At 38.9% G+C, this 27,981-nt stretch overlaps 1 protein-coding gene across 15 annotated transcripts in view; it reads left to right on the top strand.

Annotated features, from left to right (window-relative positions):
• The window catches only part of COA1 (cytochrome c oxidase assembly factor 1), a 199,628-nt gene that overhangs the window by 117,263 nt on the left and 54,384 nt on the right, over positions 1-27,981 (top strand). For all 15 annotated transcript variants that reach the window (XR_013523852.1, XR_013523850.1, XR_013523853.1 and 12 more), the window contains one exon: positions 21,148-21,226. The gene's annotated coding sequence lies outside the window, so the exon portion shown is untranslated. The remainder of the gene's footprint in view (positions 1-21,147; positions 21,227-27,981) is intronic.

The raw sequence follows: 27,981 nt of genomic DNA, 5'->3' as shown, positions 1-27,981 counted from the left end.
TGTGCTGTCCATTGATTTCCCAGGTATAGCGAAGAGGATATTTCATATCTTTGTAGGTCTGAGAGATATTAATCTGTTGGCCCAACTGATTCTTACAGGCAGTGTATCATTGAGTCTTGTTTTTCCCCTCTTTATTCTTTAGGACAATCTTTGCCTTTTAATCAGTGTTTAGACAATTTTCATTTAAGTTTTTTTTAATTTTATTTCAATAGGTGCCTTTGCATCCTCATAGCTTAGCTCCCACATATGAGTGAGAACATATGATGTTTGATTTTTTTCATTCCTGAGTTACTTCACTTAGAATAATAGTCTCCAGTTCCATCCAGGTTGCTGTGAATGCTATTATTTCATTCATTTTTATGGCTGAATAGTATTCCATGGTGTGTGTATGTATATATAAATATCACATTTTCTTTATTCACTTGTTGATTTATGGGCATTTGGGCTGGTTCCAAGGAATCTCCACACTGTTTTACATAGTGGTTATACCAGTTTACATTCCCACCAACAGTGTAAAAAGTGTAAAAGCTCCCTTTTCACTGCATCCGTGCCAACATCTATTATTATTTTTTCATTTTTTGACTATGGCCATTCTTGTAGACAGTTTACATTTGAGCATCAGTATGGCCAGTTTAGGACTTCCAGCTTCCTCTTTGTTTTCTATGTGTCCAATCTGTCTGTTTCTCTTTTTCAGTTTTTTAAAACCTTTCGAATTAGTCTTTTTAGTGATTTCATTTTATCTTCATTGTTAGTTTATAAGCTGTGCCTTTTGTTTTATTTTTAGCGATTAGGGTTATATGTCTCTAAACTAGTCTACCTTTAAGTAATATGCCATTACATTTCACACAAGAACCTTACAACATACTTCCTTCCATTCTAACTCCCCGTCCCTTGTGCTATTTGTCACATATTTTATTTCTGTATGTTATAAACCCCATAATACATTATCAGCCTTGTTTTAAATAGTTAACTTTTAAAGAGCTTAAAAATGAGAAAATATGTCTTTAACATTTATCCACATTTCTCATAGTACAGGTCTGCTTTCAGTGAATTCTCTGAGATTTTGTTTGTCTGGAAAGTATTTATTTTGCCTTCATTTTTAAAAGGTATTTGTGCTGGGCATAGACTTCTGGGTTGACAGTTAAAAAAAAAATTCTAGCCCAACATTCTGCCTGCTGGAAAGAGTTTTTTTTGACACAGACTGATTTCCTGCCCTGTGAGACCCCCTCATTTCTGACCACTGAATGTCAGCAAGATTCTCCACAGACACCAGATTACAGTCTCTCCCTTGCCTTAATACACTTACATGCAAGAATGGACAGTGCCAGGATGGCCTATGTGAGCCTGAAGGAGAAGGCGCCTCCTACTCACATGACTCTTTCCATGCTTAAGCCAATTTGTATTGTTCTTGAGTTTGTGTGCTCAAATAGAATTACTCGTTTCTGACAGGGTCAAGGAGGTCAGTTAGGATGCTGTCATCCAAGCAAAGGTGATGGTGTGTGAATTATTACTTCTTACTGGGTTGGTTTAGCTAAGTTATGATAAAGAACTGAGAGGACTTAAATATGTGGGGTTAGAGAAAAATAACAGAGACTATGACTGAGACAGTCCCAGCTTTCCTTTTCTTCTTCTTCTTCTTTTTTTTTCTATAATAGAATCACAATTTGTAGCTGGACACATTGTGGCTCTGGGGAAAAAAGGATTACATTTTCAAGTTCTTTTTATAGCAAGATGTAGTGATATCACTATGTTAAGGTTAGTGAAAGTAGAAGCATTGTGAACATTCTGGAAAGTATTGCTGAAAGGACTGAGTCCTGCTTTACTTCTTTCCTACTGGCTGTTATTTGCATTTGATGGCAGGAGCTCAAACAGCCATTTGGGGCCTGGAAGTGGAAGCCGCATTTTGAGAATGATAGGTCATGAAGATGGAAAGAGCCCCTGACATTATGAAATGATACCCTGGACTGACTACATCTCAACTATTTTTTTTTTAATGAGGATTCATTCACTTTCTATCTTGTGTAAGCCATTGCTTTTGTCTGCATTTGATAAAGTTATGGAATACAGAAGAAACGAACAGGTTAGGGACTTCTGGGAGTACATAATACTATAAAACAACTATATACTATTAATATGAAAAAATCCTTTCAATTAAAGTTTTTTAATCATAAAAATATTCAAGCTGTATTTGAATATTTTGCTTTCTGAGGCATAAGCATTAATTGTATACGTTAATTAGTTTAGGAATTTGATGACTTAGTCTTATGTCACAGTGGAGCCCTGAAATATCAAGGCTCCTTCTGCCTCATTTTCCTGTCCATATTAGTTTGTTTTCATGCTGCTGATAAAGATACCCAAAACTGAGAACAAAAAGAAAGAGGTTTAATTGGCCTTACAGTTCCACATGACTGGGGAGGCCTCAGAATCATAGAGGGAAGTGAAAGGCACTTCTTACATGGTGATGGCAAGAGAAAAATGAGGAAGAAGCAAAAGCAGAAAACCCTGATAAACCCATCAGATCTCGTCAGACTTATTCACTGTCATGAGAATAGCACAGGAAAGTCCAGCCCCCATGATTCAGTTACCTCCCCACAACTCGTGGGAATTCTGGGAGATACCATTCAAGGTGAGATTTGGGTGGGGACACAGACAAACCATATCATTGTCTGTTAATGGAAGTACAGGTTTCAGCCACATTCTTGAATTACAAAGAATTTTTTTTTTTTAGGGTTTGAGATGTTCAAAAGATATGTTGAAATAAGACATGGAAGAATGAACTATTTATAAAGTGCTCTTTTCTTTTTGGATTAGGTCTTTTGCCTCAATCACTAACTGTTAAATAACTTTTATCATGTGTTTTGATCTTTAATGTCAATTTTTGTTGAGTACATCTAGGGAAAATTAAATTCCATTTACTTTTTTTGCTTTATTTATCATAAATAAGATGATAAATGCCAGTAATTTGGGAGTGTAGATTTCACAGTCCTTTTTTATTCTTGAAGCTATTCAGAGAATTTTTAGGATGCAGGTATATGTTTATATATATTTATTCTCTCCCTCTCATCTTTCTCCCTCACAAATATGATGGATTTGTAGTGGTAGTTTTAAACTTGAAGCTATCAAGGAAGCACTTTAAAATGTCTTAGGCAAGCTTGTTTTTCCTTTTTCTTGTCTGATAGTTAAGAAAGCTGAGTGTCTCTTTTTATGCCTTTTAAAAAATATCTTCTCTAGATGCTGGCAAACAAGTCAGAATATGAATGAACTATGAAATTGTTCATGGCAATGACTGTGGGAGGGAATAGGAAGGAAACTCCAGGGCAGATTCTGAGCTAGAGCTGATGTAATGCATCCTGGGGAAGCAGTGGTCAGTACTCAAGTAGCGTTGAGGAGGAAAGTTAGTAGCAGGGGATACTGCCAGAAACGAGCATGGATAAAGAAAGAAAGGAAATGAAAACAGTAAGACCACTGATAATAAAGTACGGAGGGAATAGGATTTGGGGCCTCTGTGGAAATCCTTAGAGGCCAGAGGGTCTAAAAGCTGGCTCTGCTGCATTTTTCCTTTGATGTAATAGTCGTTAGAAAACCACAGTAAGGCACAGCTAGTATCAGCACGGAAACTGACTCTATCAATGTTGATTTTTTAAATACTTGTATTATAGGGTCATGTCATATATAGTCTTTTTCTCATTGACAACAAAAGCAAGCATTTTTTAAACTGAATTGACAGCTTGGTGCCTGTACAGATAAATATAATGCTTTTCAGGTGGTTAATTCATGAATAGTCAATGAACCAGTAAAGGACAAAAAGTGACATATGGCAGCCTGGTGTGGATTAAGTGTGACTGTCACATTCCCCTCCCTACCTTTTTCCTTTCTCTAATTTATTAAAAGAAACAAAGCCAGGCTCACGCAGCCAGAATATAGTACCTCTGGAAAAAATTTGCTTAAGGGAAATCTTAACAGAAGAGAGTTTATTCGTTAAATGTCTCATCTACTGTTTGGCTGTTAAGTTGTTTGTGTTAATTGAAATTTTATTCAAAATGAAAATTTGACTTGAATTCTTGAAATAGTTAAACCGGTAAAGCAGTTTTTGTTTTTTAAAATTGTTACTGAACCAATATTTCCAAATAAGTAATATTTAGCTAGTTGTGTTAATTTTGCCAGAATGTTTCTCTGTAAATAAACTACAGGGGTAGCCTGATTGTTTTTGTGGATTTTCATACATAAACCAAAATAGAAAGCATTCTTTTTTCTTTTTGTATTAACCAAGGATTTGTTAAAGATACTGATTTTATAATTTTTAGAAAATTAGATTTAATGGAAATTTCTTGGTGACTTTGAGGTGTTTAGAACAGTGTTTAGAGGAACTCTTAATGGGGAGGTATTTACAACCCAGTTAATAACTCTGCCCCTTGAAAATCCTCAGTCTCCTCGGCTGCTAACGAAGGTTGTGATGTTTAGTTTGGTGAGACAGTTTGCACCTTGCTTTTCTCTGGCTCTGTTCCAGGACTCTGATTCTGAAAGATTTACCATTGGAGAGGGGCTTCATAGCCTGATTCTCCAGCTCTCTCAATTCTCCTCTAGTCTTTCCAAAGCATTTGAAATCAGCAGAAGAACCAGCAGTAGATTTTGATTAAGTACTTGTGAAATAAAGAATTAATACTTGTTTGAAATAGCTCCCCAACTTCCCCCACCACCCACCACGAACCAAAAGATTCTGGAAACGTGCTCCTAGAAATGCAACTTTCCTTCTGATATGAGAAAATTGTTGCTATATATGTAAAGCCTGTGGATCTTGTGTTGTAGATGTTTTAATGACACATTAGAAATTAAAATCTCATTTGAGTTGGGTCTGTAATATTGGACACCAGATGATGGTGAGATATCTGCACCTCAAGTCTGTGAGCGTAGGATGTCTATAGGGCACCCTTTCCTCCTCTCAGAGCATTTACAGTGTTTTTTGTGATGAGATTTGCCACCACTGGGAATGACCATGATGGAGAGGTCATAAGAGACACACATTTTATTTTCCTTTTTTTTTTTTTTTGGTGGTGAAGAGGGATGGGGGTCTTGTTCTGTTGCCCAGGCTGCTGGAGTGTGAAGGTGCAATTATGAATCACCGCAGCCTCAAACTCCTGGGCTCAAGTGATCCTCCTGCCTCAGCCTCCCGAGTAGCTGAGGCTACAAGCGTGCACCACTAGGCCCAACTAATTTATTTATTTATTTTTGTTAAGATGGGGGGGTCTTGCTATGTTGCCCCAGGCTGTTCTCAAACTCCAGGGTCAACTGATCCTCCTGCCTTGTTTTCCCAAAGTATTGGCAATATAGGTGTGAGCCACTGCCCCTAGCCTTGTTGTTCTTGGTAGAGAATCCTCTCACTGTCTTCACTGATGGTTTCCAGAGGGAGATGAATATGAAGATAACACAGTCTAAAGAAGTTTCTTCAGAACTCAGTCTCTCTCCCTGGGGTCTCGTTGCCTATTTCATATTCTGAATGGTATTTCAGGCCACCCCCAAACTGCCAGATCTGGTCAAGAGTGCAGTTGTTATGTACCATAGAGTGTGCCACTTTTTGAGCTAGCAGTCAAATATGGTAGTTAAGAGCATACACTGTGAATGTTTGCTATAAGATGGTGGCATATTGTACTTTCCAGAGATGTAATTATCCACGTTCAACCCCTTGTTCCTTAGGCCTCCATTGAGATGAGGGATCTCTGTCCTCTCCTCTTGAATCTGCACAGGCTCATGACTAGCCATGACTAGCTTATGATCAACAGAATATGGTGAAAGTACCGCACAATGACTGAGGCTAAGTCAGAAAGGTCAATGCGGTCTCCATCGTGTTGTCTGGGACACTTGCTTTTGAATCCCTGTGCTGCCATGTATGATACTCAGCTATTCTGAAGCTGCCATGCTGTGAAGAAAGCTCAGGCTACAGAGAAAGGCTATATGTAGGATCCTAGTCCGGGATCCCCAGTCCCATCCTCCCTGCCCCGCACAGCAGGAAGTGAGCTCTGCCTCCGGTTAGATCAGCAATGGTATTAGATTCTCATAGGAGTGTGAATCCTGTTGTGAGCTGTGCATATGAGGGATCTAGGTTGCATGCTCCATATGAGAATCTAACTAATGCCTGATGATCTGAGGTGGAACAATTTCACCCCAAAACCATCATCTTGCCCTCCTCTGTGGAAAAATTCTTTCTCGAAACTGGTCCCTGGTGTCAAAAAGGTTGGGGACCGCTGCTGTAGTTGACAGCTTTAGTTTAGATACTAGCCAACAGTAGGACCAACAATCACACGTGTAAGTGATTTCAAATGACTCCAGTCGCATTGAGTCAGCCCTAATTGTTACGTCTTCTCAGTTGTGACCGCAGACATTGTTCCTGACCTTTGTGTTTGCTCTAAGTTTCTGACCCACAGAATTCATGTGTATGATAAAATTGTTTTTTCAAGGTACATTTCTTATGCAGCAGGAGTAACTGGAATAAAAACCTTGGTAAATCCTTGACTTTTGTGTTCCCCAGTTTCCAGGCTTTAAGATGGGGGTAATAATAGTACTCCCTCAGAGAAAGGAGCTAATTCATTTAAAGCGCTGAAAACAGTGCCTGGCACACAGTACAGGTTCACTAAATTTGAACTACTTTCTAAGAGAGATTCATTAGACTACTAAATGTTTTGGGGAGCATAGTTACGTTAGAAATAGTGAACTTAGATTTACTAATGAAATGATCTTTATGAAACCTAAAAAGGAAAAAAAAAAAATTCTACGACTTTTCTTAATTTGAAGTTCTTTTCCACATTTGAGTAGTTGAGATTCTGATAGCTGTTCTCAAGAATATCAGCTGGTGGCCAGGCACAGTGGCTCACGCCTGTAATCCCAGCATTTTGGGAGGCCGGGATGGGCAGAATACTTGAGGTCAGAAGTTTGAGACCAGCCTGGCCAACATGATGAAACCCCATCTCTACTAAAAATACAAAAATTAGCCAGGCGTGGTGGTAGGCACCTGTAATCCCAGCTACTCAGTAAGTTGAGGCACGAGAATCACTAGAACCTGGGAGACAGAGGTTGCAGTGAGTCGAGATTGTGCCACTGCACTCCAGCCTGGGTGACAGAGGCAAGACTCTGTCTCAAAAAAAAAAAAAACCCAAAAGCAAACAATATCAGCTCATATGGGTAGGCTGTCTCCTCACAATAGCTCTAGCTTTCCTGACTTGCCTATTTATAGCTGTCTGTGAATTAAATGCCTTTGAAATGCATTTATATTGTTTCCTTGATCATGATCTAGAATGACAAATTCTGTGGTTCCTGGTTAGAGTAGTTAGAGAACTTAAAAAGAAACATCCTAAAATGTCACTTTCAAACTTTGAGTGACGTGGAGAAGATATCAGTGTTTATATCATTACATATAAAATCATTATCATAGACATTTATACTTTGCAGATCTTTACAGTATTATCTTGATCTTCATCTTTCTGTTGTGAAAGATTTCTTTCACTTTCTGTAATAGTACCTGTCACCATGACATTTTAGTTGACTATTTTCAAACATAAGAGATTAATATCAACTTCTTTGTTTAAAAAATGTGCCTATTGAAAAATATTTACTTTAGGCTAGCCATGTGTGATATGCCTTCTTCCAGTTTCTCATTAAAATACGTGTATAGTTCCATAATGGCATTGAGAAAAGTAGCTATCAATAATTACTCAATTTTAGAGTTGTTTCCACTAACTACTTACTACATTTGAATAGACTAAGGAAGTCTTAGTGATCTGTTGATGCTTTGACTTCTAAAACAGGAGATTAAGGTGGGAAGTGTGTAGGAAGAGGCTTTGATCCATTCCTGTTGTTTGTTCACACCTTGGAGACAGAGGCTACCATGAGTGACTATGAGAACCTGTACTGTTTTGTTCATATTATGTATATTATGACATATTAAAAGCCTGTTAACCTCCTCAGAGGTATCTTTCTCTCTCTCACTCCCACCTCCTCCAAACCTGCATGTTCCACACTAGTTTTTGTATATCTACCAAGAGACTAACCTTCCAGTGTGCACTGTGGAAGAGCATGAAAGGAAGGTGTTAGGATATTACATTCCAGGGATGTGATGCAGCAGTAGATGTGCTAAGAAGAACCTTAAGAGAAGTGTGCTTTTGGGGTTTCAGATTATTCATTTATTTTCTGTTAACAGACAAACTATAGAATGTTCCTGTTGCTGTAGGAATGAATTTTCATAAATGAGAAGAAAGGAATAATAGATTTTAAATCAGCCCAACGTGGTTGTGCTGCCTGCTTAGTACTATAAATTCAGCCGTGGCCTGTGTATATCAGCCTGTACATTTAAAACCTAACCAAATTAAGTGTGAACAAATTTCATCATCCAAATTGATAGTGTTGGGAATCAAGGGCAGTCTGCATGCCCTGACATTAAAAATTGTATTTTATTTTTGCAAGGATAATTTTCACGGGGACTATGAAAGAAATCTGCTTGAACAATATCTGCATAAAAGAAGGGAACCATTACCCCAAAGATAAAGTCTTAAAAATAATATTGAACATGATGTATTGTGGTATAGGAAAGATATTTGTGAGAAGTGTCAGATTTTCTTAGTAACAGAGCAAAATGTATGACCTCTAGGAAACCAGAACAGAAAGTCATAACAAAAAATCAGAATGAGATTTTAAAAGGAGATGGAATAAAGACGACCAAATGAAAACACTCTGAAAATGCAGTAGCAGAATGAAAATCTGTGACGGCAGTTGCACATGGCAGAGGTGCTGCTGCAGAACCTGGAGTCAAGCCTGTGTACAATGAATGGGTCAATCCTATAGTATTTATCTGGGATTTTTTAGGAGGAGAAAATAATGATGGAAATGACGAGGATGACAATGACAGACACTAAAGACAGAGAAGTACTGTACTGATGAATAATTCCTAATGGAGAAATCAAAATACAGGGTACAGAAGCAAAGTATAAAACCAGAAGAAAACTTTCTTGAGCTGAAAAGTTCTTTTTTTGTTGCTTTGTTTGTTTTTTTCCTAGAGACAGGGTCTCACCATATCACCCAGACTGGAGTGCAGTGGCGCAGTCTTGGCTCACTGTAGCCTCTACCTCCTGGGCTTAAGCCATCCTCCCGTTTCAACCTCCCGAGTAGCTGCGACTGCAGGTGCATGCTATCACTTGGCTAATTCTTTTGTATTATTTTGTAGAGATGGGGTTTCGCCATGTTGCCCAGGCTGGTCTCGAACTCCTGGGCTCAAGTGATTCGCCTGCACAGTGCTGGGATTACAGGCGTGAGCCACCATGGCCAGCCACTTGAGCTAAAAAGTTCTGAAGCTGTAGTTCCAAAGGGTAGGCTTCATGGTAGGCAAAATAAATGGAAATAACTCTCCATCTGTCTCAATTCTGGTAGCATTTATAACTTTGGAGATAAAGGGGAAAACTCATAGATTTAAAAACAAATAGGCTACGCTAATGATGCAGAAGTCAGTGTTACTTCATTGCGTGTTTCTTTATATTTATCCTGCAGTGCTGCATTTGGCTTCTTAAATCTGATTTGGTAATTAGTTCTGGAAAAAGCTCAGCCATTAACCGATAAAGTATTTCTTTTCTCTGTTCACTTTGAAGCTTTAATTGCATATGTGTTGGGCCCTCTTTTATACCCTTTGTAGTTTCAGGCCACCAACTTGACTTTACTAATGCAGAATTAGGAGGAGCTACACATAATTGGTTCTTGCAAGCTGATTCAAACTACTTCCAGCATATCTCTCGACTTGTCTTTTGTCTTTCCATTATTAATTATCTCTGAAGGTGAATCCAGTCTGTTAAACCTCTCCATTCAGTTCTTAATTGGAGTTAGTATATTTTATTTGAGTTCTAGAGTCTTTTTTTTTTTAAAAAAAACATGTTTCTATTTATAGTGTTTAGTTCTCTGCTAAATGTTTCCAACTTGTCTTCTTATTCCTTCGATCACAGAAAATACGTAAGAGTCTGCATCTGATAATCCACTTTCCTGACCCCTTTTCCTTTCTGCTGCTGCTTATTCCTACGTTTCTTGCATACTCCACTATCCTTGGAGCCTGGATATTGTGTTTGAAGAACTATTATAAGAGTAATTTTAAGTCCACAACGTAGGTACTTAGACTGTGCACTTGTGTCTGACTGACACTTGGGAGTATTCTAGACCAGGACAATTACAGACCCAAGTTTGAAGTTTGAGAAAAGCAGTGTGACCTTAGACTGTAATCTAGTTCATGTCATTCTCACTGTGAGGATATGCCCTTTAGGATTCCATCTTATTGTGAGGAGAATCTCAGATTAGATGGCCCTGGTTTTGCGGCCCTCAGCTTTATTTGTATCTTGGTCACCCTGAGAATCAGTTAAAACATAGGTTCTAGTTTTCTAAGACCGAAAAAGATTTTTTAGAGGAAATGTGACTTCAAACTTGCTTTTCATGCTGAGTTTTCATTCTCCTTGTACTTTTTTTTAAAATTGTGGTAAAATATACATAACATAAAATTTAGCTTTTTTTTTTTGGAAATTGAGTTTTGCTCTGTTGCCCAGGATGGAGTGCGGTGGTGTGATCTCAGCTCACTACAACCTCCACCTCCTGGCTTCAAGTGATTCTCCTGCCTCATCCTCCCGAGTAGCTGGGATTACGGGCGCCCACCACCACGCTTGGCTAATTTTGTTTTGTATTTTTAGTAGAGATGGGGTTTCACCTTGTTTGCCAGGCTGGTCTTGAACCCCTGACTTCAAGTGATCCGCCTGCCTTGGCCTCCCAAAGTGCTGGGATTACAGGTGTGAGCTGCCATGCCCGGCCCTCAAGATAATTTTAAATTTTCCTTTTGATTTTTTCTTTGACTTCAGAAATGGAATTGGTGGAACATAGGTTAATTCTGTGTTCAGTTTTTTGAGGAACTGCCATATTTTCCACAGCAACTACACCATGTTATATCCTTACCAGTGATGCCATAAGGATTACAGTTTCTCCTAGCCAGCATTTGTTATTTTTTGTGTGTGTGTGGAAGGTTCTCAGGTCTTCCATTTATTTTGTCTCTCAAATTTCAGGAATCTTCTCCTTTAATTAACCCATCAACACTCTTGGAAATAATTTGAAAAAGTCAATTATATTCAGATTCTCAAATTCTGTTTTTTTTTTTTAAATTGCCATTCTAATGGGTGTGAAGTACTGGTGTCTTATTTTGGTTTTGATTTGTGTTTTTCTAATGATGTTGAACATCTTTTCATATGCCTTTTGGCTATTTCATACCATCTTTGGAAAAACATCTGTTCAAATTCTCTTCCCATTTTTGAATTTGCCTGTTTTTTGTTGTTGAATTTTAGGAGTCCTTTATATATTCTCTAGATTAGTCCATTATCAGATGTGTGATTTGCAAATACTTTTTTCCGGTTTGGTGCGTTGCCTTTTTACTCTGTTGACCGTGTTTTTAGTTTTGATGTAGTCCAGTTTTGTCTGTTTTTTTTCTTTGCTTCTTGTGCTTTTGATATCATATCTAAGTAATCACTGCCAAATCAAATGTGACAGAACTTTCCCCATATGTTTTTCTTCTAAGAGTTTTTATACTTTTAGCTCTATTGTTTAGGTATTTGATCCATTTTGAGTTAATTTTTGTGTATGTGATAAGCTGAAGGTCCAACTTCATTCTTTTGCATCTGGATATTTATTTTCCCTGTGTTATTTGTTGAATTCTCTTTTTAATTTTTACTTGGTAATTCCTTACTATCTTGTATTTTTTAGTTCTTTTTGAAAAGATGTTTTAAAATATACAAATTACTCAGTTGTTTTCAACAGCAAGATTGATCTCTCAAACCAAGCTCACCATTATTAGTAATAGGAAAAATTATTAATGTTTCAAACAATTTGATGAGAACGTGTGATACCCTAAATCCTATAAAATATGTGGAGAGAAATTGCCTGTAGTCAGTGTTGTTAGTTTTTAAATACTGTTTGGTTTCTCAGTTTTCATGGGAAAAAGATACAGCTCATTAATGCATATATACATATACGTATAGTTTAACTAAATTCAGTAGTCTGTTCATCTTAGGTTAGAAAGCATGTTAAGTATTAAAGACTAGTTGGAGGAACAAAGAAACAATTTTTTTTTTAAAGCAGAGCCTTGCTCTGTTGCCCAGGCTGGAGTGCAGTGGTGTGATCTTGGCTCACTGCCACCTCCTCCTCACAGATTCAAGGGATTATCCTGCCTCAGCTTCCTGAGTAGCTGGGATTACAGGTAGGTACCACCATACCCAGCTAATTTTTGTATTTTTAGTAGAGGTGGGGTTTCACCACGTTAGCCAGGCTGATTCCAACTCCTGACCTCAGGTGATCTGCCTGCCTCAGCCTCCCAAAGTGCTGGGATTATGTGGGTGAGCCACTGCGCCCAGCTATGGAACAAGGATACAATTTTTTGTCAAGGATATGGGAATCATTAGAGCATTCCTATTTCTCTCTCTCTCTCTCTCTCTCTCTCTCTCCTTTTTGTTCGGTAAACTTCTGTTTTATTACCCCAAAACTTACTAAATAACAGTTTTTCCTTTTTTTGGTCATTAAATAAATTCATATGCCACATACATGAAATAAACAGTGTTAGAGTTTGTCCATACTTTTATGTTGTTAACTGAATCTAGGCTTCTTTCCCACATGTTTTAAAAGGGCAGTTCCTGAGGAATAGAGTTTTTAAAGACTACAGTTTCTTTACCAATACTGTAAAAGCTATGTTTAGAAAGAATTGAGTATTTTTCTTTGTAGTATTTCCACAAACTTTCTTCTAATGATATTCAACATGAGAAATCTAAAAATACTAATAAGAAAAACATATAGAAAGCAAAGAAAATTAAGAGTTTTTAAGGCCAAAAAGGTGGAACATTAAGCATTTTGATCTGTTAGGCATCGTACAACCCCATTGGGACTTAACAGTTGGGAAGGACAACCATACTATCATAAATAGATTGAGGTAGAAAAAATATAATGCATACTCTACCGCTATTAAGAGTGTAGAGCCTTCTCACATAATTCTTAGTGATAAATTCTCTTTGCTACCATGGACCATATAGTTTAAAATTGTCAGTTATTTTTTTTCAGCCAACTTTGGTTGTGTTCTGAGGTTTTTTTTTAAATTGATTCATATTAATTATACAAACTTAGTACAGTGTGATATTTTGATACATGTGTACAGTGTGTAATGATGAAGCCATGGTAATTAGCTTATCCATCATCTGAACCACATCATTTCTTTGTGTTGGGAGCAGTCAACATCCCCTTTCTTACTGTTCAGAACCGTATATGATTGTTACCTATAATCCTACAGTGCTGTCGAACACTAGAATCTTCTGTTCTGCTTTTTGCTTATTTGAGATCAACTTTATTTTAGCATCTGTACATGAGTGAAAATGTGTTTAACTTTCTGCCCTGGCCCTTTTCACTTAATGTCTTCTGGTTCCATCTGTGTTGCTGTGAATGACAGGATTTCATGCTTCTTTGTGGCCGAATAGTACTGTGTATGTATTCCACATTTCTTTCTTAATTAGTCTGTTGTTGGACACTGGGTTGATTCTGTATCTTGTCTATTGTGAATAGTGCTGCAGTAAACCTTCTCTCTCTTTATTGTTTGTTTTTCTTCCAGTAGGAAATCTGCAAGGCTTAGGTCTTCTATTTAAAATGTCACCTAATCATGTTTAATCAGGTTGATGGAGGTGCAGTTTTCCTATTTTTAAAAGTTTGAAAACAAAGTAGACACTGATCATACTGTCTTAAAATAGTATGCTGCTAACATTTTAAATGTAATATTTTAAGTTATATTTTTAAAAGATTTTTTTTTCTTTTTTGAGATGGAGTCTCGCTCTGTCACCCAGGCTGGAGTGCAGTGGCACAATCTCGGCTCACTGTAACCTCCACCTCCTGGGTTCAAGAGATTCTCCTGTCTCAGCCTCCTGAGCAGCTGGGACTACAGGCATGCACCACCATGCCCAGCTATTTTTTGTGTTTTTAGTAGAGATGGGGTTTCACCATATTGGCCAGGCTAGTCCCAAACTCCTGACCTTGTGATCCCCCTGCCTCGGCCTCCCAAGGTGGTGGCATTGCAGGCATGAGCCAGTGCAGCTGGCTGAGATTTCTTTAACTGTTAGTAGCTACTGTGTTTATGAGGGAACAAAGACAAAGATTCCCATAAGTGAGAATAAGAAGCAGTCATCTCTGATGGGTAGTCATTTTTAGGGATCTATTAAGGGTCTCTTAATATTAAAGGAATCAGCAGAACAATGCTATAATTATTTTATTCAAATAGTACAAGTCAGCCATTGATTAACAACTGGCTTTGCTGGAATTCAATATAGGATCCCTTGGTAAGATTTTTTAATGTAACTTCTCTTGAACCAATAGCATCTTTTTCCCCTCAAAGTGTAATATTGACATCTCTCTACAATTCAGAGCAGTGAATCGTCCTCAGTTGTTTAGCAGGTAACTTGTTACAACTAAGAATTAAAATTTGAAATTAATTTACCCCACATTACACATTAGGGTGGATTTACACTGAGTCTTACCGTAGTTTTGACTTGTTTCCTTGAGCAGAGGAGAAAGTAATGATGTTACAGTGAATGCACTTATTTATTCTATGGCCTGACAAGGTATTTGTGATTGTAAATGTCATCTATTGTGTGTGTTGAGGAAGAACAGAAACATGAAGGGCTACTCCTAAAACCAAGTCCAATATCTGTTGAAAATGAACTTGGACGATGACTTTTAACCTTTAAGATTATCTTCAGCCAAGCACGTCTATCAACTTTATTAGCTGTTTTGGGAATACCTAATACCCGTGCCATGGTTCAGCTGTGGAGAGGACAGAGTTGGTTTGAATAAGAGTAGTTACGGGAAGTCCGTCCTTAAAAGTCCTGACGATAAGTCTTGATGCTGAGTCATACGTATTTACTCCCTCTGTGACTAACAGTAAACTCCATTCATCAAGGAAATCGTGTCCTTGACTCAGGTCCATTCATCACAAATCACACCCTCCAACTTCAGGATTACGTCAGACATAAAATTATGGACCAAGCAAGTTGTTGTCAGTTCTCTTCTAACACAGGGGGTGGTGTATCATCACATTTCCCACAGTAAGCACTGCAGTTTTGTATGTTTAGGGTGATTTCTCCAGCTCTTCCTCAAAATTCTAGCGTTTTATAAAGCTGTTATTTTTGTAACAAGAAAGAAGTCAGCTTTGTTGTGTATTAGATGCTTACCACTTGCCAAACATTGTGTTATATTGAACACAAGACAAGTAACACATAGTTTCTACTTGCAGGCAAACAGAAACAGAATGAAAGTTTACTCCGAGTTGAATTTTAAGAAGAGGTTAGATTTTTATCAGAGACCATCTTAGTTATTGATATGTATTGAAGATTTATCATCTGTAAATCTGAAGTGTTAGAGCTATTGGGGTCGGGAGGAAGACGGCTTCTAAAAATTCTACTCAGGAAGCCAGTTGTGAACTCCCTTTTTTTGTTTTTGACTTTTAGGTCCAGGGGTACAAGTGCAGGTTTGTTATATAGGTAGATTATGTGTCAGGGGTTTGATGTACAGATTATTTTACCACCCAGGTAATAAGCATAGAACCTGAAAGGTAGTTTTTCTGTCCTCACCCTCCTCTTTCCACCTTTAAGTAGGTCCTGGTGTCTGATGTGCCTTTCTTTGTGTCTATACGTATCCAATGTTTAGCTTCTACTTAGGAGAGAGAAGTAGTTTATGTGTGTATGTGGTTTCCTGTTCCTGTGTTAATTCACTTAGAATAATGGCCTCCAGCTCCATCTGTGTTGCTGCAAAGGACATGATCTTGTTCTTTTTTTTTTTTTTTTTGAGACAGTGTTGCTCTGTTGCCAGGCACCAGGCTGGAGTGCAGTGGCGCAATCTCAGCTCACTGCAATCTCTGCCTCCTAGGTTCAAGCAATTCTCCTGCCTCAGCCTCCTGAGTAGCTGGGACTACAGGCACACGCCACCACACCCAGCTAATTTTTGTATTTTTTAGTAGGGACGGGGTTTCACCATGTTGGCCAGGATGGTCTCGATCTCTTGACCTAGTGATCCACTTGCCTTGGCCTCCCAAAGTGCTGGGATTACAGTCGTGAGCCACTGCGCCTGGCTGATCTTGTTCTTTTTTATGACTACATGTTATTCCATGGTATAAATATACCACATTTTCTTTACCCAGTCCGCCACTGGCAGGCATTTAGATTTATTTCATGTCTTTGCTGTTGTGAATAGTGCAGCAGTGAACATATGTGTGCATATGTCTTTATGGTAGAGCAGTTTTGTTCCTTGGGTATATATGCAATAATGAGGTTGCTGGGTCAAATGGCAATTCTGCTTTGGGTTCTTTGAGAAATTGCCAAACTGCTTTCCATAATGGCTGAACTAATTTACATTCTTACTAGCAGTGTATAAGTGTTCCCTTTTCTCTGCAACCTTGCCAGCATCTGTTATTTTTTGACTTTTTAATAGTAGCCATCCTGACTGATGTGAGATGGTATCTCATTGTGGTTTTGATTTGCATTTCTCTCATGATTAGCGATGTTGAGCATTTTCCCATATGCTTCTTGGCCGCATGTATGTCTTCTTTTGAAAAGTTTCTATTCATATCCTTTGCCTACTTTTTAATGGGGTTGTTTTTTGCTTATTGATTTCAGTTACTTGTAGGTTCTGGATAGTAGACCTTTGTTGGATGCATAATTTGCAAGTATTTTCTTCTGTAGATTTTCTGTTTACTTCGCTGATAGTTTCTTTTGTTGCATGGAAGCTCTGAAGCTTAATTAGATCTTACTTGTCAATTTTGCGTCTCTTGCAATTGCCTTTGGCGTCTTCATGAAGTCTTTGCCACGTCCTATGTTCAGAATGTATTTCCTAGGTTATCTTCCAGAGTTTTTATGGTTTTAGGTTTTACATCTAGTTGGTTTTTGTATATGGCATAAGGAAGCAGTCTAGTTTCAATCTTCTGCTTATGGCTAGCCCATTATCTCAGCACCGTTAATTGAATCGGGGGCCTTTTCCCCTTTCTTTGTTTTTGTCAACTTTGTCAAAGATTAGATGGTTGTAGATGTGTGGCATTATTTCTGGGTTCCCTTTTCTGTTCCATTGATTTATGTATCTGTTTCCTTCTTTCTTTTTTCCTTTGAGATAAGAGTTCAGCTCTGTCACCCAGGCTAGAGTACAGTGTCATGATCTCGGCTCACTGCAACCTCTGCCTCCTGGGTTCTAGCAATTCTCCTGCCTCAGCCTCCCGAGTAGCTGGGATTACAGGTGCCCACCACACCTGGCTAATTTTTGTTCTTTTTAGAGATGGGGTTTCACCATGTTGGCCAGGCTGGTCTTGAACTCTTGACCTCAGGTGATCCACGTACCTGGGCCTCCCAAAGTGTTGAGATGACAGGTATGAGCCACCATGCCCAGTCTGTCTGTCTCTCTCTCTCAGTCCTCAGTCTCTCTCTCTTTCTCTTTCTCTCTTTCCTTCCCCTTCCCCTCTCTTCCCATTCCCTTCTTTCTGTCTCTCTGTCTCTCTGTCTCTTTCTCTCTTCCTTTCTTTCCTTTTTCCTTCCTTCCTTCCTTCCTTCCTTCCTTCCTTCCTTCCTTCCTTCCTTCCTTCCTTCCTTCCTTCCTTCCCTCCCTCCCTCCCTCCCTCCCTCCCTCCCTCCGTCCCTCCTTCCCTCCCTCCCTTGCTGTTTTGCAGTATAGTTTGAAGTCACATAATATGAAGCCTCCAGCCTTGTTCTTTTTGCCTAGGATTGCCTTAGGTATTTGAACTCTTTTTTGGTTCTGTAAGAATTTTAAAACAGTTTTTTTGTTTCCTTTCTTGAGATGGACTCTCGCTCTGTCACCAGGCTGTGGTGCAGTGGTGCAGTGGTGCCATCTCGGCTCACTGCAACCTCCAGCTCCCTGGTTCAAGTGATTCTCCTGTCTCAGCCTCCTGAGTAGCTGGGATTACAGGCACGCGCCATCATGCCCAGCTAATTTTTGTATTTTTAGTAGAGATGGGGTTTCACCATGTTGGCCAGGATGGTCTCGATCTCCTGACCTTATGATCTGCCTACCTCGGCTTCTCAAAGTGCTGGCATTACAGGTGAGCCACTGCACCCAGACTAGTTTTTTTCAAATTCTGTGAAGAATGTCATTGGTAGTATGATGGGAATAGCACTGAATCTGTAAATTCCTTTGGGCTTTATGGCCATTTTAACAATATTGATTCTTCCTGTCCATGAGCCTGGAATGTTTTTCCATTTGTTTGTGTCATCTCTGATTTCTTTGAGAAGTGTTTTACAATTCATGTTGTGAGATCTTTCACCTCCTTGTTACCCTATTCCTAGCTATTTTATTCTTTTTGTGGCTATAATATTGCATTCTTTTTGGCTTACAGTTTGGATATGGTTGGTGTTTAGGAATGCTACTGATTTTTGTACATTGGTTTTTTATCCTAAAACTTTGAAGTTTTTTTTTTTTTTTTTTAAATCAGATTAGGGAGCTTTCAGGCTGAGACTATGGGGTTTTCTAGGTATAGAAAATCATCTGCAAACAGGGATAGTTTGACTCCTCTCTTATTATTTAGATGCCTTTTATTTCTTTCTCTTGCCTGATTTCTCTGGCTGTAAGACTTCCAGTACTTTGTTGAATAAGAGTGGTAAGAGTAGGTATCCTTAGCTTGTTCTGGTTCTGAGAGGGGAAGCTTCCAGGTTTTGCCCATTCAGTATGATAGTGGCTGTGGGTTTGTCGTAAATGGCTCTTATTATTTGGAGGTTTCTTCAGTGCCTAGTTTGTTGAGATTTTTTCTTTTTTTTTTTTAAAGACAGAGTCTTGCCCTGTCACCAGGCCAGAGTACAGTGGCGTGATCTCGGCCCACTGCAACTTCTGGCTCCTGGATTAAAGTGATTCTCCTGCCTCAGCTTCCCAAGTCACGAGTAGCTAGGACTACAGGTGTGTGCCACCATGCCCAGCTAATATTTGTATTTTTAGTAGAAACAGGGTTTCATCATGATGGACAGGATGGTCTCTATCTCTTGACCTTGTGATCCGCCCGCCTCAGCCTCCCAAAGTGCTGGGATTACAGGCATGAGTCACTGTGCCTGGCCTGTTGAGGGTTTTTGACATGAAGGGATGTTGAATTTTATTGAAAGCCTTTGAGCTTTGAGATGATCATGTGGTTTTTGTTTTTAGTTCTGTTTATTTGATAAATCACATTTATTGATTTGCATATGTTGAAACAACCTTGCATCCCAGGAATAAAGCCAGTTAGTTATGATGAATTAGCTTTTGATATGCTCCTCTAGATTGTATTTGCTAGTATTTTGCTGAGGATTTTTGCATCTGTTCATCAGGGATATTGGCCTATAGTTTTCTTATTGTGCGTCTGCCAGATTTTGGTATCAGAATGATGCTGGACTCAATGAGTTAGGGAGGAGTCTCTCCTCTTTTTTTTTTTTTTTAAACAATTTCAGTAGTATTGTTCCATACTAGTTCTTCTTTGTATGCCTGGTAAAATTTGGCTGTGAATCTGTCTGGGCCGGGGCTTTTTCTGATTGGTAGGTTTTCCACTACTGATTCAATTTTGGAACTCCTTATTGGCTTAAGATTCTAATTTCTTCCTGGTTCAATCTTTGGAGGCTGTATGTTTCCAGAAATTTATCCATTTCTTCTAGGTTTTCTAGCTAATGTGCATAGAGCTTCAACCCCTATTTTAATTCCAGAATAAAAATAGTATCTTTGGTAGTCACTGGGACTGCAAAGATTAATAAGACCTGATTATACCCTCAGGATACTCAAAGTGTAAGAACTGTCTTGCCTTTCACAAGTTACAAATTGCTTTTATGGTTTTATCACCATTATTTTCAAAACAGTAATGGGTAACAATGGTCCAGAGAGACTAAATGAAGAATGGAGTGAATTCTTAGCCTTCTCCTGTGTTTCTGCAATGTCTTTGTCAAATGCCAGCTAAGTGACGGGGAATTAGAGAAGCTGTGTAAGATAGCACAGTAGATTGTGTGGGACCTTCAGAATAAATCCTGTGTTTGTCTTTTCATCACTGTGCCTGGATACAATGGCTAAACAAAGGCATTTAGAAGTTTGATGATTTTGAAGAAATGAGACATTTACATTTATTTTGATGAATATTTGTTGAGTGACACCAAATATGTTGTGGGTGTTACGTTGTTTTTTTCACATAGCCCTGTCTCTTTTAGTGCATTTAGCTTTACCTGCCGTGTCTGTAGTTAATATTTTTATAGGCATGTGTTATCTACCCGACTAGGCTAAAAACTTCTTCAGGTCAAGTCCTTCTTTGCCAGTCTATCCAATCTAGATATAGTAGGTCTTTAGTGGGTATTTGCTGAATGAATAAATAGATTAATTACTTTTAGCGACTGAGTTTATTTATGATTAATTTTTTTTTTAGATAGAGTCTCACTTTGTTGCTCAGGCTAGAGTGCAGTGGCACGATCACGGCTCACTGCCGCCTCTGCCTCCCAGGATCAAGTGATTCTCCTGCCTCAGCCTCTCAAGTAGCTGGGACTACAGGCACATGCCACCATGCCCAGCTATTTTTTTTTTTTTTTTTTGTATTTTTAGTAGAGACTATGTTTCACCACGTTGGCCAGGCTGGTCTTAAACTTCTGACCTCAAGTGATCTGCCCGCCTCGGCCTCCCAAAGTGCTGGTGGGATTACAGGTGTGAACCACTGCGCCTGGCCTGAATGTTTTATACACTTCCATTTATACATACATAAACCTTTAAAGTATCCATGTTATTCAGAGCTGTTACAATAGTTTGGGAATAAGAGTGGAATCCTTTATGTTTGCATTACTCTAGGTTACACATTCTTTTTTATCTAGAAACTCAGGCTATGTCGCCCTGCTTCAGCTCAGATTTCTCTTTGGTACTTAACCTCAGCCAGGGCCCCGCTTTCCTTTCCTTCCTTACTGTAATTTCAGCCCTCTGTCCATAATGAATCATGAGCACCTCTCTCTCTCTCTCCTCTGTTTCCATCAGGAAGTGAACCAATATTTTAAATTTTAAGCCAAGAACAGAGTTGTGGGCAAGTCCTGGGTAGGGTAAAGTTATTTGATATGATGATTAAAAAAATTTTTTTTTTTTTTCCAGTTTTAAGGAGCGGATAGTTTAATAGACAAGAAGGAAGGAAGGAAGGAAGAAGAAAACAGCTCTGCTCCCCTGTACAGAGGTAAAGTGGGGGGGGGGGATTCGAACAAAGAGAATAAATACCCCATGTGTTGCAGAAAAATGGCTGCTTATATGAGGAGGCTGGAGGAGGTGGTGCCTGATTTGCATAGGGCTCAGGGGATTGGTTTGACCAGGCATGTCAGTCACGTAGCCCTGGGAAGGAGGGAACTGGCCCTCCCACCCTAACTTTTAATATGTAAATTTAGGGTGCCTTGGTGCTCTACATGGGGAATATGTGGGGGTGGCCATGTTGCCAGATGCCTGTGAGGCAAAGGTAAGAAGAAGGGGACAGGAATCACCATGTTTGGGTGGACCCAGTTTCTTATGCCCTGGATTTGCATATCCAGGGTTGCTGGCCTGGCTCTAAGAGCTGGGGCTTTCTTGCCACACAAGAAACATTTCTAGAGCTGTTTTAAAAGAAATAAAAATTTCCCAAGGACCTCTTTTCCTCTCTGTCTGCCTAAAATAATTTTTTAATAACTCCTATAACATTCACCCCTGTGGAGATGTCACCCTAACTGCTGTTAGAGTGTTTTGGACAGTGACTCTTTCTGGCTACTTCCTGTTGAAAAGGGGCATCAAATGGGGAACAACAGCTAGGGCTTCTCCTGGGGTCAGCCTAAGGGTCCTTGGAAGAATGGTGTGTACATGCTTGGTTCAGTTTGCAGCACCATTTGGAGCTTGATTGCTTCCAGGTGAGAGGAAACAATTCTGAGTTATAGTATTGAGTATATAGGGTCCAAATATTAATACAGGACATAAGCTGTCTGTTAAAAAGTGTTACCACGTCTAACCCTATTGCAAATAGTAGAGTGAGGATGGCAGTTCCCACAAGTGTGCTGGGAACTAAAATTTTGCTTGCCAACATATAGAATTTCCCTTTGGGGGTTTATGAAGTTCCTTGGTTTTATTTCCCAAACAAAGGAACCTCAGGGTTACGGGCACCCCACTGACTTTCATTACCTGGCAGAATTTGCAGAATAATTACCCAGAGCTAGTATATTGATCTAGATTCTTATGTTACCCATCCCCTTTTGTTTCTTCCAAGCTGTAGGAGATCACCACTTGATTCACAGGAATAGGCAGAGTTAGTCTAAAATGTAGGCAAAAAGCTTAAAAAAAAAATAATGAGACTAGGATTTAATGACAAATATATGATAAGCTTTGGAGCACAATTTCTCTTTCCAGTCTTAATTTTTGGTAAAAACAAATTATGATAGGACCGTGTGTGTTTTTAGAATAAACTTTAGTCTTATACTTGGCCTGATTATTTGCATAAAGTGCAGCAAGAATGGTTATTTCTACATAGGCCTTTTGGATTGGCTTTGATGGAACTCTGTTCCACAAGGAATCTCAGATAAGACCTTTAAAGCTGACCCCAGCCATGGATTTGTATCCTCAAATACCTGTGAGTCGGGTGATCCTCTCCTCTTGAGGTCCCAAGATAAACTTGGAGCTCCTGGACGTGTTATAAAGTGACATTCTATACTGACTACAGGTTAGGAACCCTGTGGAGAGATTGTGTAGACAAGGTATGAGGCCAGTTCTCCCCAAGGGGCTTTATTGGCTCTGCATGTCAAGCTTGATTCCATAAAGGGAAATGCACTGTTTCAGTCAAAGCCTTGGTGAAATAACCAGTTTTTCCAATTGTGTCCTGTTGACAAAGAAAAATGGATTTTTATTGCACTGATGCAAACAACTATATTGCCATGGCTTAAGAGTACCCACAGATAGTTTCCAAATTCTAGAGGAACCAGGTAGAGAAAAATAAACATGCTCCAAATTTTGTTCACAGGAGTATACCTTATTCAATTGTTAAAGGCCATAAATAGTTCAAAATAAGTTTCCTTAACTCTGAAAAACAAAATAAGGATCAGCAAAATTTCAAGCAAAAGTCAAAAAGGTTGCTTTAACTTTCTGATTGCAGTCCATTTAACTCTTGTTTGCTTAATATTTGTGAACAGGTTAGTTCTTTGAGTCTCATACATTCATTCTCTGTTCCACTGTTAGTCTTCAAAGCTATTAAAAACTCTTGCATTTGAGAACGTCTGTTAAAGTTCTTAATATGGCTTGATTATAAACTGTCTTTTGAGAAGGAATAAAGCAAGACAATTGTCTGTGAATGACAAAATTTCCAAGATAGTTACAGTTAAAAACATGACTGACAAGTTTGTTTATCTCCGTGGTTTACAATAACTTTATCCTTAATTATGATTGATAGCATATACTTAGACATTAGAATTTTAGAAATCCCATACAATTTTGGAGCATATGTTACTGTTACTTACCAAAATATAACTTAAAGAAGGTTGGACATCATTTTGGCAATCTCGTGACTAAACTCGTCAAATAATCTTGCTTACCTCTTTTCTGAATGTTTCAGGAGAACTCTGAAACATCCAAAAAGCCAGGCATCAAGAAGGACAATTTTGAAACTTGAAGTTAAAATTGGGATGTCTGTTAAATGTTAGAGGTTTAGAACATTTGATATAAAATAGAATTCCAGATTGCCATATATTATTTATTTTGCCAAAATGATGACTCGAAAGGCAAAACCTTTCACTGGCCTTTACTATGACATGGAAATCCTGTTCAAAGCCAAAGTTTACCCTTGCTTTAATTTATTAACATTAACCCCAATTTATTTAAATGAAACCTTATAGATAATTGCATCTAATCATAACCAATTTGACTGTGAGGTGCAATCTTTATAAACCTTTTATAACCCTTTTACTAGAGGGCAGATGAGTGAGTGTCTTTAAGACCTGCTTGCTATGCTTTTATTCCAATGCCCAACTTATGAAAAGACCACATAATAGCCTTTTGAGTTTAGTTAATGTTCAGTGTTAACTTTTAGCAACTTTTAATTTTGGTGCAAAACCTGGTTAGTAAGTGATTTTAATTATAGACTAGACGTGGATCCGAGACCCAGAGAGAAGTGCAGCATGTCGCTCCATGTGTCCCAGGCCTCACCTATCTGTAAAGCAGGCAGTATACAACCTTGGAACATTTAGCAAACCTAGTATCTAAGTTATGTGACTTAGACCGCCTGTTTGCATTTTGACAACGTTTGCATTTTACCAATACTCCTTGAGACTATTTTTATTTCTTAGTCACATGAACTAAAAAATATTTAAGTACTTATTTTCTTTAAGCCAATCACTTAGAGCTCTTTTTATAGACATTACACACAACACATACATAGCAACACAGAAGATTGACCACTTGTTAAGATTTTTCATTTGCCAGTTTCTTAATTGGATCACTGGCTTTAGGGTGGAGCCCTTGGAGGAACAGGGCCAGGTAGTATGCATTTTTTTAGGGCCTAATAAGCAGGCACAGCCAAAGGCAAAGACAAGATCCCTAAAATTACGGGTACCATTTTATACTGGATCTTGGATCCTCAAAAGAGGGAGATACTGTGGGAGAAGACGGTGTAGTGCTTCTAAACTGTGCACTTCATTGCAAGGTCACCCAAAGCCAATTCGCTTATTTTGTAATTAGCCCATGCAATGGTTACTTTTTATTTTTATTTTTTGAGATGGAGTCTTGTTCTGCTGCCCAGGCTGGAGTGCAGTGGTGCAATCTTTGCTCACTGCAACCTCTGCCTCCCAGGAGTCAAGCAGTTCCCTGCCTCGGCCTCCCAAGTAGCTGGGATTATAGGCACTTGCCACTATGCCTGGCTAATTTTTGTATTTTTAGTAGATACCGGATTTTACCATCTTGGCCAGGCTGGTCTTGAACTCCCGACCTTGTGATCCACCTGCCTTGGCCTTCCAAAGTGCTGGGATTAAAGGCGTGAGCCACCACATCTGGCCGTGTTGGTTATTTTTATGTGTCAGCTTTAGTGTAAGTATGTAACTTGAAGATTGGACATCTACTTTAAGTGGCTAAAAGATGGGCTACAAGATATCCTGAAAGCTGGTTAAACACAATTTCTGGAGTTACCAGTGAGGGCATTTTCAGAAGAGATTAGCACTTGAATCAGTAGACTGAAGATCTTCCTCACTAATAAGGTGGGTATCGTGCAACCCATTGAGGGCCCCAGAAGAACAAGAAGGCAAAAGAAAGGACAAGTTTACTCTGTCTATGATATGGTTTGGCTCTGTGTCTCTACCCGAGTCTCATTTTGAATTGTAATCCCCACTGATGAAGGGAGGGAGGTGATTGGATGCTGGGGACGGTTTCTCCCATGCTGTTCTCATGATAGGGAGTTCTCAGGAGATCTGATGGTTTTATAAATGGCTGTCCCCTGGGCTTTTCACTTTCTCTCCCGCCTGCAGCCATGTAAGAGGTGCCTGCTTCCCTGTCTGCCATGATTGGAAGTTTCCTGAGGCCTCCCCCGCCATGGGGAACTGTGATTCAATTAAATCGCATTTGTTTATGATTGCAGAACTCTTCTCAAGCTCTGTGAAACCACACATTTAAATAGGACAGTGCTTTGTTTTTTTTTCCTGAAAAGTACAGAAGAGTGATGTATGTGAATGTTTACCTAAGCAATACCTTTTCTATTTAACTATAGCGAAAGGAGCCATTGTATTTTCTTTAAAGCCTGGAATAGTAATGATTTATTTTCCTCAAAACTCCAGATCCTTGGATTAATAGCTGATTTTTTTCAATTTTGATTCTCTATAGTACTTGTTAAATACTGTGTATAATTTGGGATGTCAAGCAGTATGTTTTGTGATCTCATAAGGCATTGACTTAGATTGAAAACTCAAATCTTTTCAGGAAAATTTCTGTGTCGTTCCCCCCCCCACCCCCACACCATTTCATTGAGGCTATAATTCACAGTAGTAGTAATGGTGTTAGAGTGGATGAAAGTTTTTTTTCTTTCTTTCTTTCTTTTTTTTTTAAAAAACCATTAATGTGTAAAACAGCTCAGGGCCACTATGCCAGGAAATGTGTAATAAAAGTTCATTTCTTCTTTCTTTTCTTGTTTCTGGATCATGGAGTAATTTTATACAAGAATGGGATAAATTTCACAGTCACCCCTCAGAAGAATATTTTGAAATGAGCAATTCTTCTATTTGACTACACAGTCTTCTAGTATGCTTGCATAAAAGGAAAAGTTGTGTGAGAACATGTGAATTTAGAAGTACTTGAAAATAAAAGAAAAGTAAAGACTGAAGACCTAAAGGAAATGTTAGCAGAATGATAAATGTCAGTTGATTTAAGCCGACAGGGGCTCTGTTCTGCTTCATAGCGTATTAGGGAGAGCCCATCCTAGCTGATAGCTAGCTCTGGCGCAGGCTTGTTGAAGCTGTTCATCAAGTTATTTATTTTTTAGAGACAGTGTGTCTCTCTGTTGCCCAGGCTGGAATACGGTGGCATGATCATAGTTCACTGCAGCCTTGAACCGCTGTGCTCAAGTGACCCTCGTACTTTAGGCTCCCAAGTAGCAGGCATACAGCAGGTGTGCCACCTGTTCATAAATTTAGAATGATATTTAGTGTCAAGTAAGTGATTTTCTAAAGATGGAAGAGGGATTAATGCAAGGTGAACGTGATTCTGTAATCACCACACAGTTTGGGAAATAAAACGTTATTTATATTCCATATTTCTTAATGTGGTGTGTAGGCACTCTTCATATTCCCTAGGGGTAACTACTGTCCTGATTTAAAACACCACAGATTTTACATGATTTAAAAATATATGGACACGTATTATTTAGCCTCAAAAAGGAAGGGGATTTGGTTACCTTGATACTATGCTAAGTGAAATAAGCCATAACAAAACGACAAATAAAGGGTGTGGTGGCACCTGCCTGTAATCCCAGCTACTTGGAAGGCTGAGGCAGGAGGAGTGCTTGAACCTAGAAATTAGTATGCCATGATCACGGCAGTTAATAGCGATTGCGCTCCAGCCTGGGCACTATAGCAAGACCCTGTCTCTTTCTCTCTCTCTCACTTGTTTTTTTGAAGACAAGTGTTGAATGATTCAATTTTTCTAAAAAAAATTATTTTTTGAGACAGGGTCTTACTCTGTCACCCACACTGGAGTAAAATGACACAATCTTTGCTTACTGCAACCTCTGCCTCCTGGGCTTAGGGAATCCTTCATTTTTCTCTTTTTAGTAGAGACGGGGTTTCACCATGTTGCCCAGACTGGTCTCAAACTCCTGAGCTCAAGTGATCTGCCTGCCTTGGCCTCCCAAAGTGTTGGGATTACAGGCATGGCTGCTGTGCCTGGCTTTGGGCATTCCATTTAAATGAGGTATCTAAAATAGTCAAATTCATAGAAAGCATTAATAAAATGGTAGTTCCCAGGGGCTGGGGTGAGGGGGAAGTGGAGAGCTGATGTTCAATTAGTATAGAGTTTTAGGTTTTTTAAGGTTTTTTTTTTTTTTTTTTTTTTTTTGAGACAGGGTCTTGCTGTTGCAAAGGCTAGAGTGCAGTGGTATGATCAGGGTTTAATGTAGTCTCAAACTCCTGGGCTCAAGTGATCCTCCTGCCCTGCCTCAGCCTGCTCAGTAGCTGAGACCACAGATTTGAGCCTGTAAGTTTTTGTCTTTAATTTTTGATGTAGTAAATCTGTGTTGAAATACAGAATTATCGCAGTAAATCTAAGTGAGTTGGAAGGGTATTGTCACAAGGATTGACAAATAGATCAATGGCATAGAATAGACTTGTATTAGGCTGTTTTTATTTTGCTCTAAAGGAATGCCTGAGACTGGGTAATTTATCAAGAAGAGAGGTTTAATTGGCTCATGGATCTGCAGGCTGTACAAGTGTGGTGCTGGCATCTGCTCAGCTT

Source organism: Callithrix jacchus, chromosome 11 (genome assembly GCF_049354715.1).
Source record: "Callithrix jacchus isolate 240 chromosome 11, calJac240_pri, whole genome shotgun sequence".
NCBI classification, from domain to species: Eukaryota; Metazoa; Chordata; class Mammalia; order Primates; family Cebidae; genus Callithrix; species Callithrix jacchus.
Note: the sequence above shows the minus strand (reverse complement) of the source record. Positions and strands in the feature narration are given on the sequence as shown.